This window comes from Colossoma macropomum, unplaced genomic scaffold (assembly GCF_904425465.1).
Source record: "Colossoma macropomum unplaced genomic scaffold, Colossoma_macropomum, whole genome shotgun sequence".
Lineage (NCBI taxonomy): Eukaryota > Metazoa > Chordata > Actinopteri > Characiformes > Serrasalmidae > Colossoma > Colossoma macropomum.
In genome coordinates this window covers 15627684-15647556 of record NW_023494793.1, presented here as the reverse complement: position 1 = coordinate 15647556, position 19873 = coordinate 15627684, and the positions used below count along the sequence as shown (strand labels likewise).

At 37.4% G+C, this 19873-nt stretch overlaps 1 long non-coding RNA gene across 1 annotated transcript; it reads left to right on the top strand.

Annotated features, from left to right (window-relative positions):
• The first annotated feature begins 4731 nt into the window (after positions 1–4731).
• LOC118813345 lies at positions 4732–15402 on the top strand. Its single transcript, XR_005007631.1, has 3 exons — positions 4732–4812; positions 14015–14129; positions 15309–15402. It is a non-coding gene; the product is annotated as an uncharacterized LOC118813345 (long non-coding RNA).
• Positions 15403–19873: the final 4471 nt, after the last annotated feature.

The following is a 19873-nucleotide window of genomic DNA, read 5'->3' as shown; positions in this document are numbered from 1 at the left end:
CGTCACCGGCAATGCTGAAGGGCTCTTTGCTCCATCAAAAGCCTGACGCTTTTTGGCGCAGAGGCTCGGCAAGAGATAGAGAGAGAGAGAGTGAGAGAGAGAGAGAGAGAGAGAGAGACAGAGAGAGCTGCAAAAGTTGATCAATCACCTGCTAATGAGGAAGGAGCTGCGCTGGATGTTTTTTTTGTTTTGTTTTTGCACAGCGCAAAAGTTTGTATCCTGGCCGCCCTGAGCTAACCAACAGAGCAGGATCCTCCCTCTGAGCGCAGACACACGAGCGGCCTCGACGCACCAAAACAGGAAGAAACGAGTAAAATCCAAAGCAGTGTGACTGAGATGTCACGGCGTTAAGTGTTAAATGAGTGTGCCATTGAGATCTGCGGCGTTCACGAAAGCCCTAAGCCTGAGAAGAGCTGAGGGAAATGCCCCCTCTTCCTCCTCCTCTTCTTTCTGCCCGCCTTCACTCCTGCGCGCGGAGAAGCTGCTATTGGTGCAGAGCTGCTGAGCTGCTGTCCTCAACACTGAGAGCACGAGAGAGAAGAGAAACAGAGGTGAAATGGGAAAAAGAGAGAAAAATGAGCTAGCGGAGGGGTACTGTGGCAGAAAGAATGGAAGAAAAAAAGGGGGAGAGAAGGAAAGAAGCCAGGAACGAAAGAAAGACGAAACTGTACTACGAAAGAAAAAATGATAGAAGTATGGAAGAAAGAAAGAGATGAAAGAAGAGCAAACACGAAAAAGGGAAGAGAAAAAAAGAAATAATGCAGCGAAAGAAAGAAAGAAAGAAAGAAAGAAAGAAAGAAAGAAAGGGGAAAACAAGAAAGATAATACCAAGACAACTGAATAACAAAGAACGAAGAAAGAATGAATTATCAGAGAAAAAAAGAAAGGAAGAAAAAAGGAAAGGGAAAATAGGAAAAGGAAGAGAAAACTAAACATAAGAAAAAACGAAAAAAGAAAATAAATTGAGAAAGAAAAATAAATAATAGAAAAAAGAAAGAAAGAAAGAAAGAAAAAAAGAAGTTGATGTCAGAAGTTGGTTAAAGTGGAGCCAGTTAGAGTGAGTTCTGTTAGAGAGGCGTTCATAAACACACTTTGGAAAATGTGAATATTTTGAGAATTTTTAGAGAAAAGAAGGGCTTAATAATTACATCACTGCGTAAAAAGGAAATACAGTGTTATGAAATATAACATTTTGTCAATGCTAATTAAAGATTACTGCATCTGCTGGTAAAAGAACACAGTAGACTAACGTTAATACATTCAGCGGAAAAAAAGAACCGAATATCACACTGAATAAAATATATTACTGAGAACGCTGTAATATTTTCATATATCAATCAAACGTCGAACTATTATTATTGTTATTTATTTATTTATTTATTATTATTATTATTATTATTATTATTATTTTTATTATTGTTAGGATAAGGAATTTCCCCTGCAGCGAACAAGGTCTGAAAGCAGAATTAGACGCTTGTGTTTGTGCTGGTTTTCGCTGCGCAGGCTCACTGCTGTGGCGCTCTGAGCTTTGATATGAGTCAGTGGAGCATCGTGGCCGCGCCGCTTTCAGCCTTTCAGCCTCTGTGTCCATCACGAAGACTCGAACCTTCTGACCCGCGTGTCCGATGCACCTGGCGATCAGGGCCGATAAGAGCAGGGCAGAGAGGACTGGAGGAAAAGGGGGCTAAAGGACGGGGCGACGCTACAATCCGACCATCAGCCCAATTACATACAGCAGATAAAACTAGCAACAAAAATAAAATAAATGAATAAATAAAGAAAGAAAGAAAAAGGAAGAAAACTCACGAGATAACTGTGATGTAAATTTATTTGACGCACCCATCGACAAGCTAATCTCCGCGTTATCATTAGTTCATTCGTTAGCGAAAATTTATTAAGGAAACAGCTGTTGATTCGTTGTTGCCATTTAAAACAAAAATGTATCTTTTTATTTATTTATATACTGTTAACAATACAATTACATTTCTAAAAAGGAATTCAGCGTCATTACTTTGAGGGATGTTAAAGAAATGCTCGGTTGTAAATATAAATAAATAAACAGCATTCAGAGTGCGATGGAAACTCTTCGGTGCACCTTTTCCATTGTTCCTCTGTGTGGACTGCGCTAATGGTGGGGATCCATATGGTGGATCGTTTGTGTTGAGAGCCAGGGACCTTACTTTCTGCTTCGAGTTTTTATTAATTTCACGTGTCTTTGGCTGTTGCTCAGATTCACTGCCTCAAAAGCTTTTTTGTTGTGCGGTGGGGGTCGGTCTTTACGCAAAACCAGCTCCTCAATTATTTCAGATAACGAGGAACTGTCGAGCTCGTTCTTCTGCAACCACGCGCTCTCCAGCCAACTGCTCATCTAACTGTAATTGTGGAATAATTGGGCACCAGCGAAAATGGCAGCAACACCTTGACCAAGCGTCGGCATGTTTTGGGCCTACAACGAGTGCACGGCTCTCTTTAAGCCTCCATCTGCTCTGGAGGCGCTGAATGCGAACAGTTCCATCGCTCTGAGTCTCTTTCTGCTCTGCGGCTGGGATTCTGCTCCTCAAGCTTTTTTCCAGCCTTCATACAGGCACCCCCAGATACCTGCGCGCCTTCATTAGAAAGCACTCCCCACACATTCATTAAAAAAGAGTAAAAAACTTCAGCCGACAGTTTAAGGTCCACCGGCCACTGCACTTCACCCATTAAACCCTTCTAAACGCGTTTCTCCTCTCAGAAGCTCAGCTGATAATGCAATACTGTCCCTAAAGCCCGTTTCTCCAGCTCAGAGGGCGTGCGCTGCTATCAGAGCTCGCTCGCCTGAATCAAGCATGAAATGAAGGGAAAGGAAACGGAGAGGTGGAGAGAGAGAGAGAGAGAGAGAGAGAGAGGGAGAGAGAGGGAGTAAAGTCCTCTTCTAGACTTAATTAGACGGCATTATTTATCGCCCGGTGTTTAAATCCAACGGCTAAAACGTCCGAGAAGGCAAATAAAGTCAGCATCAAACCAAACCCAACCTGTCATCGCGCGGAACCGGAGAGCCGCGTCAGCGCTGCGCGCAGTATTTGCATAAGCTTAAAGGAGTTCAACGCGCTTCTAGCGTTTATTGTATTAACATGTGTTTTTTGGAAGCGCGCGCAGGCCGGCTTCATTTATTGCTGCAAAAATTACGGCAGCACACAGCGTTTCAATTCTATATTTATTATTACAAATTCTAAACATTTGTAAATATTTTTGACACTTTTCTCACGAAGGCTACAAGCCATGACAGACATATATTAAAAAAATTATATATATATATATAAAAAACATAGTTATGAGTGAGGCTCGTGCAAGTGCGCTTTAATCCAACAATCATTAATCATAAATTGTACCTAAAAATAAGCTGAATGATGTTCACGGTGAAGAGCAGGACATCACAGAGCACTTAATAATTCATAAAGAGCTGTCTCTTTTCATACACACAAACTGGAGCGTAAAAAGTAAAAACACATGTAGAAAGTATTATTCTATTATTATTATTATTATAAATGAACTACTACTATTACTGTTATTGTTGCCACTACTATTACTACTACTACTAATAATAATAATAACAGTAACATTAATAATAATAATAATAATAATAATAATAATAACAATTCGGTCATACCTAAGCATCTGCAACGGTTTGAAACATTTAAAAAATGTACGACCCCCAGCCCGTCACTCATCATTAACCTAGGCCTAGATCATCATACAGTAACAAAATACTCAAGCATTAATAATATAAAATCTCATGTCTGGCAGTTGAATGTGAATAGAGAGCTGCTTTACCTCGCTGTCAAGGGTTCGCTGCCTCTCCTCTGTAGTGCGTGTGAAGAGCGCCGCTGCTCTCCATAATCTGCTGATCACCCTGCGTTTGGACAAGACGCCCTCCAGCGGTTAAAACCTGAACTGCAACCCAGTCAGAAACAGTGAGCGCTACCAGCGTTTCACCAGAAAGTGATGGACAGAGCATTAGGCGAGCACTGGACGTAATAAGTGGTAGCAGTAAATGAACGTACATTCAGAATGTGTAAGACTACCAAATCGGAGCCCACCTGGCCACTGTGGTCATGAACCACCGTAGCCTTCCAAACAATTAAACACAAAGGTCCAGTTGGTGCTTTCCTAGACTAAAATTACCCGTTAAGCGCCAGGAAAGAACTAAAAAAAAAGAAAAAAAAAAAGAATGTCAGAGTCCATAGCAAATAAGCAGCGCGTGTGTTGTACAGAGGGGCTTTGGCCTGGCTTTTGGAACCGAGAGTCACTCTTTACGAAGTGTTTCATAAAGGCAGACCTCACTGGATAAGCATAAAACCAATCAAAGCGAACGCCTCGCGATATTTAGAGGGTCCCCAAAAAATAAAAACCTAGATTTCGTCATTTGTGACACTTTGTGGCTCAGCGCTCTTTTGTCCCTAAACGTGGAAACAGCAGTGCTGCAGCTGATGCTCTGATGCTGCACGCTCGCGCGCTCAGACGTTATACAAGCTCACGCAAAACAAATCACAGAAACACATTCTGAAAGCAGAAATGCTTTGTGAGAAAACCTTTCTTCTCATTATTTGTGCCCCCCCCCTCCCAATCGCTAAATGAGGCACCTAGAAGCCGCAGGTGTGTGGCACGTGCACCACTGACAGTGTGTGCGAGAGAGAGAGAGAGAGAGAGAGAGAGAGAGAGAGAGAGAGAGAGAGTTAAAGCTAATTTAAGCTCAGTACAGGTCTAAATGTGCAGCTTTGCCACAGTGGGGTAGTTTTAATGTTTTAGTTAAGAATCCGGATTACTGGGAGCAAGGTAAGAAAAATGCATGTGCACAATTGCAGCATTTTCAACATGCTGGAGCTGTAGTTCTTAATTTCTTAATGAAGATATGTAAAAATATATAAATAAATAGGTAACGTAAAGTAATTAAATAAAAGGTAGAACATTTGTGTTAAAAACCATGCATAAATTAAATACATTTAAAGTAGCAAAATTGTCTTTAAATTATTGTCTAAATAAATGAATACATTTGAAGTTACTAGCAAAGTTGTCCTAAATCAATGTATAAATAACTAACAAACAAACAAACAAACGTTTGTTTTAAGTAAAGATGTCTAAAAATACGTAAATAAATAAAAATAAACTAAAATTATTCAAGCGCACCTTTCTAGAATGTATAGAACTTAATCTTACTCAAGTGGTGTGTGTATGGTATTAACTGCATTTCGCAATTAATCGTACAGTGATGGACAGATCAGATTACAACACAGGGTCATAAAAAAGGCTACCGAATAGCTACATTTTAGACCCTCAAGGGTCAAACAACGTAAACGTACGATGAAAAATACAACAACGTTCTTAAGGTCCATAATTGTGCATCTTAAAGGCAGTACATTCACTTTCCTCGCAGCAGTGATCAAATTCATTTGTTATTTCTGATAAATTCTCAGCAAAATATGTGAAGGATCTCGAATGAAAATTCAGTTAGAATTGAGAGTTAAAGCGGTTTAATCCAGCGCGGTGTGTAACACACAGTACAGCTTCTGGAAACGGATAATATAGAAATAAACACAGAAACACACACAAACTCAAACAAACACACAGGTGTACGCTATTGTACACTCACTGTCTATGAGATCTGTCACATAATCTTCTTCTTCTTATTATTATTATTATTATTATTTATTATTATTATTATTATTATTTTTATTATTATTATTATTATTAAATCAGATTAATAACATGCGTCACTTCTGTCAATCCACTGCACATCTTTCATTTTGAGCACTTGATCAGCCTTCTGAACTTTCCCACTGAGCGCTCACATCAGGCTCAATAAATTCTACTCTATAAAGCGCTTTGATAGACTAGTTTAATCTCAAGAGCTGAACTGCAATGAGTACACACACACACACACACACACTCTAACGATGCGCTTAAAACTCTAGAGCCAAACAGAGACCTAAACCTTAAGAGTTCTTACAGTCTCGGCGTTATACACCCCAGCATCAGTTCTTTTCTGGCAGCGATTGTTTTATTTTATTAATACAACTTTTATTAATACAACAACTACAATAAATGTGACAAAACAACATGAAACGCATTCGCTTCGGGTGTGGTAATAAACACACTACCACTTTAAAACATATATTTTTGCCACTATTTTACCACTTATTTACAGTTTATGGATCTGGATTTAACCAAAAGTGAAACTAGATCTTCCTGTGTAATGCTATAGTAATAGTTACCATTAAAACGACCTCATGGTATTTATCTTTTACCTATTTTTTTTTCCGGTAAAGTTGGGACGAATAGCAGATCCTTAATCTTCAGCCTTTTAATCTACCGCATTTCAGCTGTCTGAGCTCCAAAACGTATTTAAGGGCGGCAGTAACGGCATGCATTCAGAAACATCCTTCAAACTTTCATAAGCATGTAGGATTGATTTACTTATGCATTGATTGTGTGTATGATTCCGTTATAATAATAATAATAATAATAATAATAATAGTCTAAGTGATCGGAATGTTTGTAAGGAACAGTCAAAATAGCGAAAAAAACGCTGTTTTATTTTCACGCAACTTGTGGAAACAGACAGGTTAAGACTTAAATGTGTTGAACAAATCCTGCAGAAGAAAGCAAAGACGCACTAATGGCAGTGGCTCACACAGACATACAGTAAACTGCACTTTGATGTCTGAATCCGCTTTGATCTTTTAATGAGTGTTTCTGAACCTCTGCTCTCTTTTAGCGATTTCTTTCAAACAGCATAAAGGGGCCTTGTAGTCTCTCTCTCTCTCTCTCTCTCTCTCTCTCTCTCTCTCTCTCTCTCTCTTCACTTTCTGACTTCGCACTTTCGCTTTTCTTTTATTATAACTGAGGCAATAATAATTTCTCTTTAATGTACACTGGACGAAGTTTTTACAATTCTTTTTTTTTTACTTTATTCAATTTTTAACATCTATGTAGTCGCTGTTTATTATTTTTTTTTCTAAATGTCATTGGAACGTTATGCAATAATACAAACTCTTGTTTATCTTGTGCTCAGGATTATAATAATGTCTAGCTTGAATCTGACAGAGGTAAGGGAAACAGCAGAGCTCTCCCAGTACAAACGGTCGTTCATACTCAGTTGGATGTAAAGGTCGCCCCCTTGTGGTTAATATTTGTATTTGTAATAATTTTGATTTTAATTTTGAATTTTGTTTTAATGGTCTAGATTCTTTGTTCTGGCTTCATGAAACTAAATCATTAAGCATGGTGCTAACTGTACATCTATTTGAAGCTCTCAGCATAAGTTCTTCAATATCTGCACTAAAATTTACACACTATTTCTACTTTACATCAAAATGAGGTTTAAAAAACAAGGGCATTTTTCACTGCACTAATATCACCGCCCAATCATGCAGGAAGTTTACAATGGCTTAAAGTGTATCTTCCTTTTATTGCATAAACAGATTTTTATAATATACTTAAATCAAACATTGGTATACACTGGTATGTGTGTAGCAGAGTGAAAAATTATAAACGCAAGAAATGTATGGTTGAAGCTGTGACCCAGTAACTCAGTCACAGAATTCAGCTTACGTAAGTACTGTCTGCCCCAGTCAGCTGGCACACTGATAATTACCCTGTATAATTTGGCAGTGCATAGCTGCCAGCCCAATTCTCAAAAAGATTTACTGGCCTGCAAAAGCAGTGTTATTTTGAAGATGTAAAATCATCTACATAATGGGAATATTGAGCTGCAATTATGTTTATGCTGCCTAATATACTATTACTATTACACCCACACATCATAGTCGTTTGTCAGAGAGCACTAGTTCAATACTGCAATAATGTAAACAATGTGTTAAAAATATAAAAGATAGCATCCATTTAATTAGAGAGTGTATGTTATATTATTTTTTTTTATTTTCAACAATACATGCCACAATCTGTGCAAACATTTAAAAAAGTACAATTAGGCAAATCCAAGCAGAAATATTTCTGCTGTGTGTGAAGAGAAGCTTGGGTTTATGTTGTGAATTTTCCACAACAAGAGCATGCTATCAGGCTGTCTTTAATACAGGCAGTCTGTCACTCTACAGCCGATTTACACAGATGTTCTTTACAATATCTATTCATTATTAATCACTTGAAATCTTGAGTCTTTCAAACTAGTTCTAGTACTTTTATGTACTGACGTTTTCAATTTAATTGATTTAAATATGCACATTATTTGTACATAAATAAAATGTGCAAATTTAATGTGTTAAATTTCTAAGCATCACTTTATTGATATATCCAACAGCCTATGCATCAATGCTTTCAGATTATTTAATGAGTAATAAGGATACTTTTTAAAAACATACCTACTAACACTGCCAGTTCTTGTCCCTTAGTTGTTGACCTGAACTCCAGTATTCTGTCTGATTCTTGACGTTTAGAAAAATTCAGAACAAAGTCAAACTCACATCTAGTACTATAGAATGAATTCAAACAATTGTTACCAAAGGGTCTCGAGAAACATCCAGAAAGTACAAAATCCTGTTAAGTGTTATAAAAACACATGCAGGCCTGGCAACTGTTTGATATTTTTTAGTTTCGCTGTTGAACAAATTAGCCCACAAGACGTCTTTGATTTCAGAAAGGATAGAAAAACATGGCGAGCCATGGTCAGTGCTCAGGTTAGATTAGCTTCCAAGGTTAGGAAAAAATTTGAGTTTGTGGAAAACATTTTATCACCATTAAGTTGAAGACTTTCTGTGAAGAAGTCTAATTGTTTGTATTTCTATTGTTTTCATATTCTATGGTTTTAGCATTATGCTAGGCATAATCTAATGTTCTTGTATTGTATAGTAACATCTAAATTAAAAAACAAAATATCTGTATCAAAGCGTTACGTCTGTATGTTTGCACACATTTTTATACTACATAAGATCAAATCTTCCAAACTTGCTCTCATTCTCTAAATCTCAGGCAGCAGAACTGTTAACATTACTGTTACTTATTCTGTGTCACACATAAGTCTTACCTAGCTGGCTAGTTTTGTCATTAGATGGTTAGATTTCAATCTGGTCAATTAGGGACCATGTCTGAAATAAAGTTACTACAACATGATTAACTGGCTGTCATGGAGAGATAGCTACTAGCTACACAGCTAGCCACATACAAACACCACAGGGTAGTGGCCCCTTATAACTCACAACATGGGCTGTTTGATCATGCTGCATTAGAACAAGTAAAGCACCCTATGATAGTTTCAATTATAATTCGCACAAAAGTTTTCCTCAATGATCTGCCTTGATCCGGAAGTTGCTGGTGTTCGTTAAGAATGTTTGAAAGAATGTGTTAATAAGTTTTAGACAGATTAGGCCTCATTCACCAACTGTTCTTAAAAAGAAACTTCTCCAATCCCACTTACGCAGTTTTCACGAAGATTCTGACATTCACCAATGTTTTCTTATTTGGGATTCATTCTTAGGTAAGAACAGAATCTACACACACATAAGATCACAAAGGTGTGAGCAATTCTGTGGTTTAAGAACACGTCATGAATCTGACATACTTTTTCTTAGGACCTTTCTCAACAAATAAAGAAAAATTCAGGAAGGTATTGGTGAACGAAACCCACTGTCATCAAAAAACATCACATAATAATATTGAATCAGCCATATTTTCTTTAATTTATCTATTTTGTTGGTTTATTATTGGTGGCAGGGGGTGTTCCAAGTCCTATAGATGTCTCATGTTAAAGCAGACACAAAGCCAAAGAAGCTGGGACCAAGGTAGGCTTCTTTAGTAAGATATCATGAGTACATCATGGAACAAAACTGCCACTTACATTGTGTCAAAATATGATGAACAGAACAATAGAAATGTTTCAAAATGACAAAATTCATTTTAAGTTCATTTTTTGGAGATACAAAGTTTTGTTCCGACTGCAGTGATATGTTGATATAAAGTCAAAAATTAATTTAGTTAAGACATTTTGTTAAATCACAAATGCAGAAAAGTCTTGACTTTGAAAGTTTTATAAATGCTATAAAAGTTTTATGCTCAGAGTCTGTAATTAAGTCCTGTGCTAAGGCCAATGTCCTTGTTTCTCCCAACATTCCACCTCTTGCCTAGCTATAAAGAAAAGGTTTATGAGCCAAAACAGTTCACTTGTTTTTATTCAGCTTTATCAAGGTTAGTATCGAGTGCAGATCAAAGGTAGCTTAAGATGAAACAGACTGTCCTGAGCCAATTTCAGAATGGAACTGTGCTTGAGAAATGCTGCAGTTGTATTATTTGCTCAGTCTGGAATATGTCATACAGAAAAGCTTACAGATTTTTGGCAAATTTTAGCTTTTTATGAAGAAATTGTGGCAGCCACCCAAGCAGAGAAAGACATAAGATCAAATCTCAAATGGTACATAGTTCTATGGCACTGACCTCACTCCTGGTCACGGTGTATGTACAATGTCCTTCATATTTCAGAGAATACAGCTGAACGCTGTGTGCTAAAAGTCTTTAAGGGGATATTAATCACAGAATAAATACACCGTGGCTTTTGTACTGTCCTGGATGTTTGAGATAGACTGTTTTGTGTGCACTTCTTAAGGAAAAAGCTGGAGATCTGGCTTTTGTTTGGTCTACAACTTCTTATAGGACAACAGCAGTGACGGTAAGGCTTCCCAACCGAGACTCAGATTTACGATGCTTTTCAGCAGATGTTTGTCTTGTTCATGTGATTCCTCTCTGTACTGATTTATTCACCCTTTGGCAGAGGCCTAGTGGGGGCTCCGAGTCTGATTTTAGGATATGTGCCATTTACAACACACATCCCCCATTGCTCTTTTGTGGAACACATAAATTCAGCCAGAGCTCTTCAAATTTCATGTGTGCACCGAGCCTTGTGGCTTGAAACACTGGGAGATGTTCTAAGTAGATTTAGAGATTGTGAGCCATGTCAAAACAAAATGGGATTTGAAAACTCATGATTGGTGTGTAATTATGATAAACTCTTGTACTGTGGTGAAGATTACAGAGGATTCAACGTCTCTAAAGAGATGCACGCTCATGGCTATCAGCAGAAACCGCATGATGGGATAAAGATGCATTGCTGGTTAGTTATGCTTCTGTCTGTGGAGTGTGCTCCCACTGCTACAAGTCTATATTACATGCACGTGTTACTAAAGGTCATCAACAGAGATTGTGCTGTTACTTATGGTAATCTGTTGCTTCTATATTCAATGGCCTTCACTTGCTCAAGCAAACAAATAAATACATGAAATAGCAATGCTACAGCTTTGTTGGACTTTCCTGAATGGTCCTTTCTGGCACTATAAAAAAAGGGTTGAACACACTTTGCAGAGTATGTTCTTTCAGCCTGCTCTCTGTCCAAATAGCCATACTCCCAGATGTTATTCAGCTGGCTGGATCTGGGGGTGAAGATCTATGCAGCGTCTGTCAAAAGCTAGCGTTTCCAATCTGTCCTGAACATTAGGCAGAGTGCTACAGATCCCCATCAGCAAACTCACTGCTCTCTACATCTGTTGACCCATGGGTCTGAGAGTATCCCATAAAAGAAAAAAAAAACTCTCAAGTAGACTTGTGTCCAAAAACTAATATTTTACCCAAATAAGCCACACAGGACAATATCATTATTCATAATATTCATCATAATGATATTATAATTAGATAGAGGCAATATAATATAATATAATATAATATATGTAAAAATGAATAGATATATGTGAAAAATTTCTAGAAAAAGACTAACAAAAACATCATGCACATGTAAATTATAGTAGGAACCAGATATTCATGTTTGTTGTATAGCTTTTCGGTCATGCATTTTCAAAATACATATTTATAGTCATTTAGTCTCAGACTCATGACTGTCAATGGAACAAAAGTCCTGGTGCTTCCTGAGCTTGAGATTTTGTCAGCATTATATTTCTACTGTGGCCAGAAAGTAGACCTTCTTGAACGGTAGTCCAATGTTCATGTCTTAATATGTTATATATGCCATATGTCATAGTTTATATACCTACCATAACACCTGAATGCATTTGTATAGACATAGGAGTATAAATGCCAGCATACAGCCATGTATAAAAAGTTAAGCTTAGGGCTAGGGGCAGCATAGTCCAATGATATTATTAGTGCTCATTATAATTACTAGGCAGTTAATGAGATTGGGTTAGTTGATGGTTAATTCATTTCATTTTGTTTGAAAAATGGGGAATAACCAATTCTCAATGGTACCAAGTTATTGATTGCAAACAGCAGGAAAAATCCACATAAAACCTAAATCCAATTTAGTCAATCTTTGTTGAGTTTAAAGAAAAGTATCACAAGAAAGACAAAACAAACCTCTGGCGACAGTGCCATATATCAACGCATAGGAAGCCTAGCTATTCTAATGACGTTATTAGAGCAGTCCACCTGGAGGTCAGCACAAGGGCTCTGACCCAGTGTTGTACTCAAGCATGGCATTTCTCCTACTTATAATTCGTTTTTCCTCTCTCCAAAGCCAACATTGATTGGCACTGAGAGACACAGGGATTGTGCATTTTACCTTGTCCTTATACTTCTAAAGAATATCTAGGTTAATGATCACACTTCAAATGCTACCATAATATGATTCATAAATAAAAAGGTGAATGTGTGACTTTTACTAATTCTAAAACCATTTCAAGACCTTGAGTGAATACAGATGAAGAGAACTGAATGCTCATTGGAGCCTTCTACTTCAAGACTCCAAGTTAAGTCAGCCCTTCACTCACTGTGGGTTTATTCAGGAAAAGAAGGGGGGAAAACAACCCTCAGGGGAAGCATTAGGAATAACAAGAAAACAAGCTCCTTCTACAAAATTCTTCTCTGTACCTGTCAGTGTTTTCCCTTCGGACCACTTTCAGCATCATAAACATCTTAACAGGGCCCAGCTCCCTCGGGAGCTGCCGAGCGTTTCCTATGGGGGACTGGGGCTCAGGAGCTGCGCTCTTATTGCAACCAGGTGGCCATGTTAAAAAGCACTGGCCAACCATAAATGTCCCATAAACTGCAAGCGGCACCTCCAGAGGTGGACAGGGTCACTGCACCTGTCTGTGGCCTGAGCTTCAACGTTTTCCTCTCCCACGTCCCTCCTCCCTCTCCCTCTTCTTCTTTAGAGATCTTAAAGCCTTGTTAACATACAGTTTTATTCTCATTTATAAAATGGTGAAATCTTGAAGAAAATGAATTTAAAACGTTTTATTTAATGAAACATCATCGGAACTAATATCTTAACTAACGGACAGGCAAAAATTCAGACAGTCCCAAGACATCCTATTTATTGAATTATATGTTCTTAATATTTATGATCTAAGGAAATGCACATACATACATTTTTCTTCTGTATGGGTACCTATCTGCATGGCATGTGTGCAGGGATGCTGAGGTGAAGGGGCAACGGGGCAGCATCCCCTACCGTTTTAATTGGTACACAGGTTGTGTAAATGTCTGGACATGGGGCCACACTGCTTTGATCTAACTTGAAAGGAGCTAATTGATCTCTTTGTTCCACTCACTTGTAGCTGTCCAGTAGAAAAAAGGAAAGAGAATAAAGACAAAAAAAGTTATATTGGGAAAAAGAATGTACTGAAAAATGATGAACTAACTGAGAGGAGTTGGAAGTGAGTGAAGTTGGGGAGAGTTCCTTATCCCTTGAGTCTCAGGGAGAGAGAGAGGGAGAGAGACAGAAAGAGAAAGAGAGCAAGAGCAAGAGGGCGAGAGAGAGAGAAAGAGAGAGAGAGAGCAAACACTTAGGACAACGAGCAAAAGAAGAAAGGGAGAGATCACCTCACGCCTAGTCCCATTGCTTGTCAATTACTCTAATGTGCCTCATATGGCTGAGGCATTCTGTTGAAGGGAGGGGAGGAGTGAGTGAGAGAGAGAGAGAGAGAAAGAGAGAGACAGAGAGAGAGAGAGAGAGAGAGAGACCCCATGGAGTGAAAGGACTTGCCTGGCCCTTTGATATGGCTCAGTTCTTCTCTCTCTCCAGGTCCAGACGTGATGGTTTTCATCTCCATCTCCCCCCAGAGTCCAGTTTGAGCTTGTTAAGGAAGAAGTGCGATGAAGACCACTCGTTTAACCTACCCCCTGACAAAACCGCAATGGTACACTCCCCTCCACCATGACACAACAGAACAGAGTGAAATAAATAGAGCTGTACTTATGACACACAACTAAACATTAAGCAGCAGCATAAATTATCATTTGTCAAGATCTCCCACCAACTCCCACTTTAACACCATTACAGAATGCTTTATCTACTAATAGAGCACCAGGCATTTTTGGTCAACTTTAACCCTCCCAAGTGCCTCATGACATAGCTATATGCCATTAAATGCCTCTTTTTACATGTTGTTTATTTATTATTGATTCTCACTCATAGCTTTCCAAAACAAGCAAAGGAATTCTGGCGAAAGTGTGGATTCTAGACTTTTAATCGTTATTGTTATGTGTTCATGTACTGTTTAAAGTATGGAATCATTGTTTTCAATAATATGGAAAAAAAATTGTTGCAGGTACATGTATAAAATGATTATAATATGATGCAATTACTCTACAACTTCATAAGTTTCAACTAATTAGATAAAAGCTGTAGAAAATGAGAACTTCCAGATGTGTTCAATAGGATGAACAGAGCTGTATTTGATTAAATAATGTCTGAGAAAGCATCAATGATGATATAATAAAATTAACAACAAAAAACAATATTTGAAAAGCGGCGATCAAAGCTTAAGACAGTTAACTCATCAAGAATTACTGAAAACAAATAATTACACTATATTATGTATTATTTTAGAATTTTTTGATATTTCCAAAAAGAAAATAAAATGTTGAATAAAATATCTTAAAACACCTTCTGGCATCTAGCTTATGGTATTTTAAGTTACACTGCACAAGCTATTATTGAATAAACTAACAGCAATCATTAATGACAAGTGATTACATATCGACACAGTATGTAAATCAAATGTAAATGTAATTCATTTACATAACTAATTACATAAGCATTTACTAAATAACCCACTAAGTAACTAAGCCATTACGTAATTATGTAATTACTGTAATAATTGTGCAATGTAAATCAAATGTATAGCAAAGAATGTATAGCAATGAAAAATCTACAAGTCTAAGGGTTAGCGAAAGCCTTTGGTCTGCAAAAAAAACATCATGACTCATATTCGATAAAACCTTGTAATTCCAAAAGTGTGAGAGGCTCATCATTGCAGTTTAGCTTACTGTCATTGACAAGTATTTGTATTTTTCCATGTTGTCTGCATACTCAGGTTTGAACAAGGAATCAAAAAGAGAGGGAACCTACAATGGAAGCAGATGAGTAGATGAGCAGCCTGGGACAGTGCAGGAGAGCCTGTCTTTTCCCTTCACACAGTCAAGCTTCTCTCATGTTGCTCTGTCTCCCTCAATCCCTCCTGGCCAAGGAGGGAGAGAAATGGAGAGAGAAGAAAAAGAGAGAATGAGAGAGAGGCATTCAGAAACGTCCATTCCTGACAGAATTCTGAGTCAATTCCAGGTCAGAATGCTAGACTGTGACTACAGACTGTGTCTAAGCAGTCTGTAAGCATGTATTACTACTTATTATGTGATGCTCAAGCACTGTGTACTGAGGCTAAGCTTTGATGGGTGTTGTTGGTGTATGGCATCCATGGTCAACAATGTAGACAATCCCTAGAGCAGTTATTTTATAATTATTATAAAATAATAACATATACTGACATATATGAAAAATATAAAGTTGCTGGCTATTTTTTTGCTAATTAAAATGTTTTAGAAACATGTCATTCTCTGTTTTTTGCTGCTCAGTAGGATGATTTTTAATACATTTTCAAACATTAATTGACAATGCAACCCCCATATAATTTAAATTTTGATGAGCAATATTGGAATGCAGCTGGACAACAACAACTAGATGGATAACTGGTTCCTAATAACACTCATTCTATTGACAGAACATGTCCCACATGTACACACTTTACACGTATGAGCTCTATTTACTTATTGCAACATGAAGTATATTATTAAAGACCCACTGCACTCAAAAACATGGTTTTAAATGGTTAACTCCTCTGGGATGGCACAGTCTTTAACAGCCATTTTAGTTTTGTATGTCACAAATGAGTGTGAAGCTACAGTCCAGTATACCCAAATATGCTAAGGAGGGGATTATGACGTGGCAACTGGACATTTTAGAATACTGTAGTTAACTAAAACAAATGAATTATGGTCTTATTTAAAATTTTGACAGTGTCAAATTTATATTCCACATCTATCTAATTAGCTGTCAAGCTGGTGTTTAGAACTGTCCTTGTAGCAGGTAGCAGTAGCTTAGCAGCTTTGCATCTCCTGCACTGCCAATGGCAATATGTAACACAGCTCAAGTATATGTGACAGTACGCAATTCCACTATGCTTATGTTTACAAGTTTACAGTTAGTACCCATGCACAGGAAAGGCAGGCGCTGCCTGTGAGTATGAACCCTTGGTTTGGACAAACATTTGAGACCTTGCCTTTTTAATTTACAGACATTTTGATGTACACCAAAAATGTGAGTTGCTTAATTACAAGCTGGATGGAAAACAGTTAAATTTAAGTGGCCCCACTGCACATCTCCTATCATCACAAACAGCTAAACTCTCCTCTTTAGACGAACATCCATTTACATGCACACAGCTACTCACACACTAAAGTTTTAAACCAAAGAGAACTTGGATTACTCGTTCTTGTCATTTTCTGTATTTTCATTTTACGATGCGGTCTTAGAATATCGTCATTATATTCTCCATCAGAAAGCCATAGCGGGGACAAAAGTAAAACCATATGAGGCAAGTCTAAAGAGCCAGTGTTGCTGGTCATGGCTGTGGGCGGCCACTGCAATGCTTTAAATCATTCTGCTTCCAGGTTCTACATGGGCCCTGAGAATTAGGGCCTTTTTTGTACTCTGCTACTTCAGCAACAACTGTATGAACAGCTGGAACTTTAACCTTGGGTTATGAAATATAAGTAGGAAGGTTGACAAAACAATGACATTTTAATGTATCTGTGTATAAAGTGTGTTAGATACTAAAGGAGGAGGGAGTGAGGGGTGGACAGGTACGGAACAGAACAGGTCCTTTTGACTCTCAGGGTACATGTCCAGTGTAAATGCAACATTAGGATGGGGCTCGGCAAAGGTACAAGTGGACTACAAAACATGAGTGTATCCTCCTTCTGGAGGTTACAACATTTATGCAAATAACGCTTTTTTTTTTTTTAATAATCAGTAACTCAGCGTAGCATGAATCAATACACTGATACTTTCCAAAATATTGATAAGGTTAAACTTTTTAGGACAGATTAGGATTTAGGTTGTTGATTACCACTTGCACTCAACATCATTTTAAATTTTAGAGATAAACAGTTGTGTTTAAATATATGATCTTTTGCCAGTGTCACTCCATGTTACACAAGAACATTTACATACAGAACCAATGTTTCATTTATTGGTGTGCCAAAACAAATCATGCAAACACCACCTGCGCCCTGATTGGGTAAATGCACTGTATTGCCTGGATTAATCGGCATAAGGTTTAGCTCTGCTCATCTTTTTTGAAGCTCTGCATCCCCCAAATCCAACGCATCAGATCTACCAGAGGGTGCTTTGGTATCTGTAATAAATGTATGCCTTGCCACTGATTTCACCAAGAGCAATGCATTAATGGACCACATGTGCAAATGCATGGCAAAGTGCAAAAATTACGGACTGAACCGGAGCTTCCGATTGAAAATGAATGGAATATGTCACAGTGCATTGCTGTGCTGGAGCAGCGCAAGATAAGCATTTAAATGGAGAGCTCTGTCGGACCCATGCAGTGCATGATTCTTGTTGCACAAAGAAATCTGAAAAAGTTCAGCAGATTTCTACCTTATGTCAATGAGCCCAACCACCGCACTGCATTTGAGCAATGATGGACTGGTCTTCATCACAAACGGCAAACATTAAACTTTCCTAGAGGGAAGAGAGGGACAATGGCTCTCTTAATCTTATATGAATCTATAAGTTAAAATAATGAAAATATCTGCTTTTATACATAACTGTTGACAGTGAAGATTTGGAGTGAAGACGTTTGATTGGATGTAGTTTACATCACTCGAGCAGGAAGGCAAAATTTAAAACATACAGAGCTTGTAGGTACAGAGCTTGCCAAGATAGCTCATGTGGACATACATACATGCATACATCATCTAAACCGCTTATCCTTCTGGGTCGCTCATGTGGACAACAAAACAAAAATTGTAAGAACATAAAAACATAAGCCTACATTTTACTCTCACTGTAAGCTTTGGTGTAAGATTAAATAAAAATACAAAACGACAAACACTGTTTAATGCCCCATACACGTTTGATAAAGAATCTTTAATTTCATAACAGAAACATCATGCTCACCAGCTCTACTGATGCTTAGTGTTACAAATGTCTACAAACGAGTGATTTCTAACAAATTAAGAGATTTCCTTATGTGTAAGATCATGTATGTTTTGGTTTCTCATCCTCTAACTGCTTTCATTAAGCAGAAAACAACTGAATACATGTCCACTAGATCAGTGACAAGAGGAGATGTTGTAATACCTAAGAGGAAAATGTCCTTTGGACAGTCAGCTTTTTCAGTACGAACAGCTCACACTTGGAATGAGCTGCCAATTCATATTAGTTGAATGCACTATATTTGGTACTTTTTCAGTTACTTCGAAATCATGGATAAAAAATACCAAGAATAACATTAAAGTATGTAAATTTTTTTAACAGATCGCATTGTGCTTTATTTTATTTGTTGTCTCGTATTGCTGTATGAATCACTCGTGTTTAATTAGTGCGCTTGTCTTTCTCTACCAACCCTGTGACTACAGTTAAAACATTTACAGAAATGTTTATTACTGTAAATTGTCCCTGTACATCTAAACCAAATAAACTAAACTACATTCTTTTCTATTCTGTCTGGAAACTGGAATCACCTCGAGTCTACAACAAGAGCAGGATAAGAGCAGAACTGAGATGAGCACAGCATTTATTTAAGGACTACTCCAGTGTATGTCAACCTAATCTCATCTGACATTTCTTTTAAAGCAACTGCCAACTGGCTTCTCTTATAAGTGTGTCTGAATTCAACAGGTTTCCCATTCTAATACTAGGTATAGGGAAATACATTACAATTGCTGTATCCTATTTATGCAGCAGATAGAGATTAGGTTATATCAGGGAGGGTCTCTGAGCTAGTTCAGTGTTTGATGATGGGAGTGGCAGGTAAAACATGATGTTATTAGTTAATATTATTTTCCTCCATTTGTTGGTGCATGGTGATTCAATCAAAGAACAGACAATGTTTTGGGGCAGTAGAAAGTCATTATGTTTTGATGGAAAATTATAGGAACATCTGGATTCGTCTTTTAAACAGTAGGTTATGATGAACTGTTATTAAGATGACCAGAGACATGAATTAACAGTCTAAATTAATAGTCAATTTTTAAATCATGTTGAATTTAACATAAGCCAGTAAAGAGGCATTTTCTGTGTGAGATTTAATTACACTCTAGAAAGAAATGCAAAAACACACTTTAACATTACCTCAGTGTTATAAAATATGATTTTTTAATTAAGAAATTATATTTTTATAAAATGGCATCATTCACAAATTTAGATTCAATGTCATTTTAATTTAATATACAGTACAATAATAATTTATATAATGTAGATTTAAATCTTATAAAAACAGAACCCAAAAGGCATTTTAGATTTTTTTTATATTTAAAATATTCTTGGAACAGCTTTTTCTTTTTTGTTATTATCATATTTTGCAGT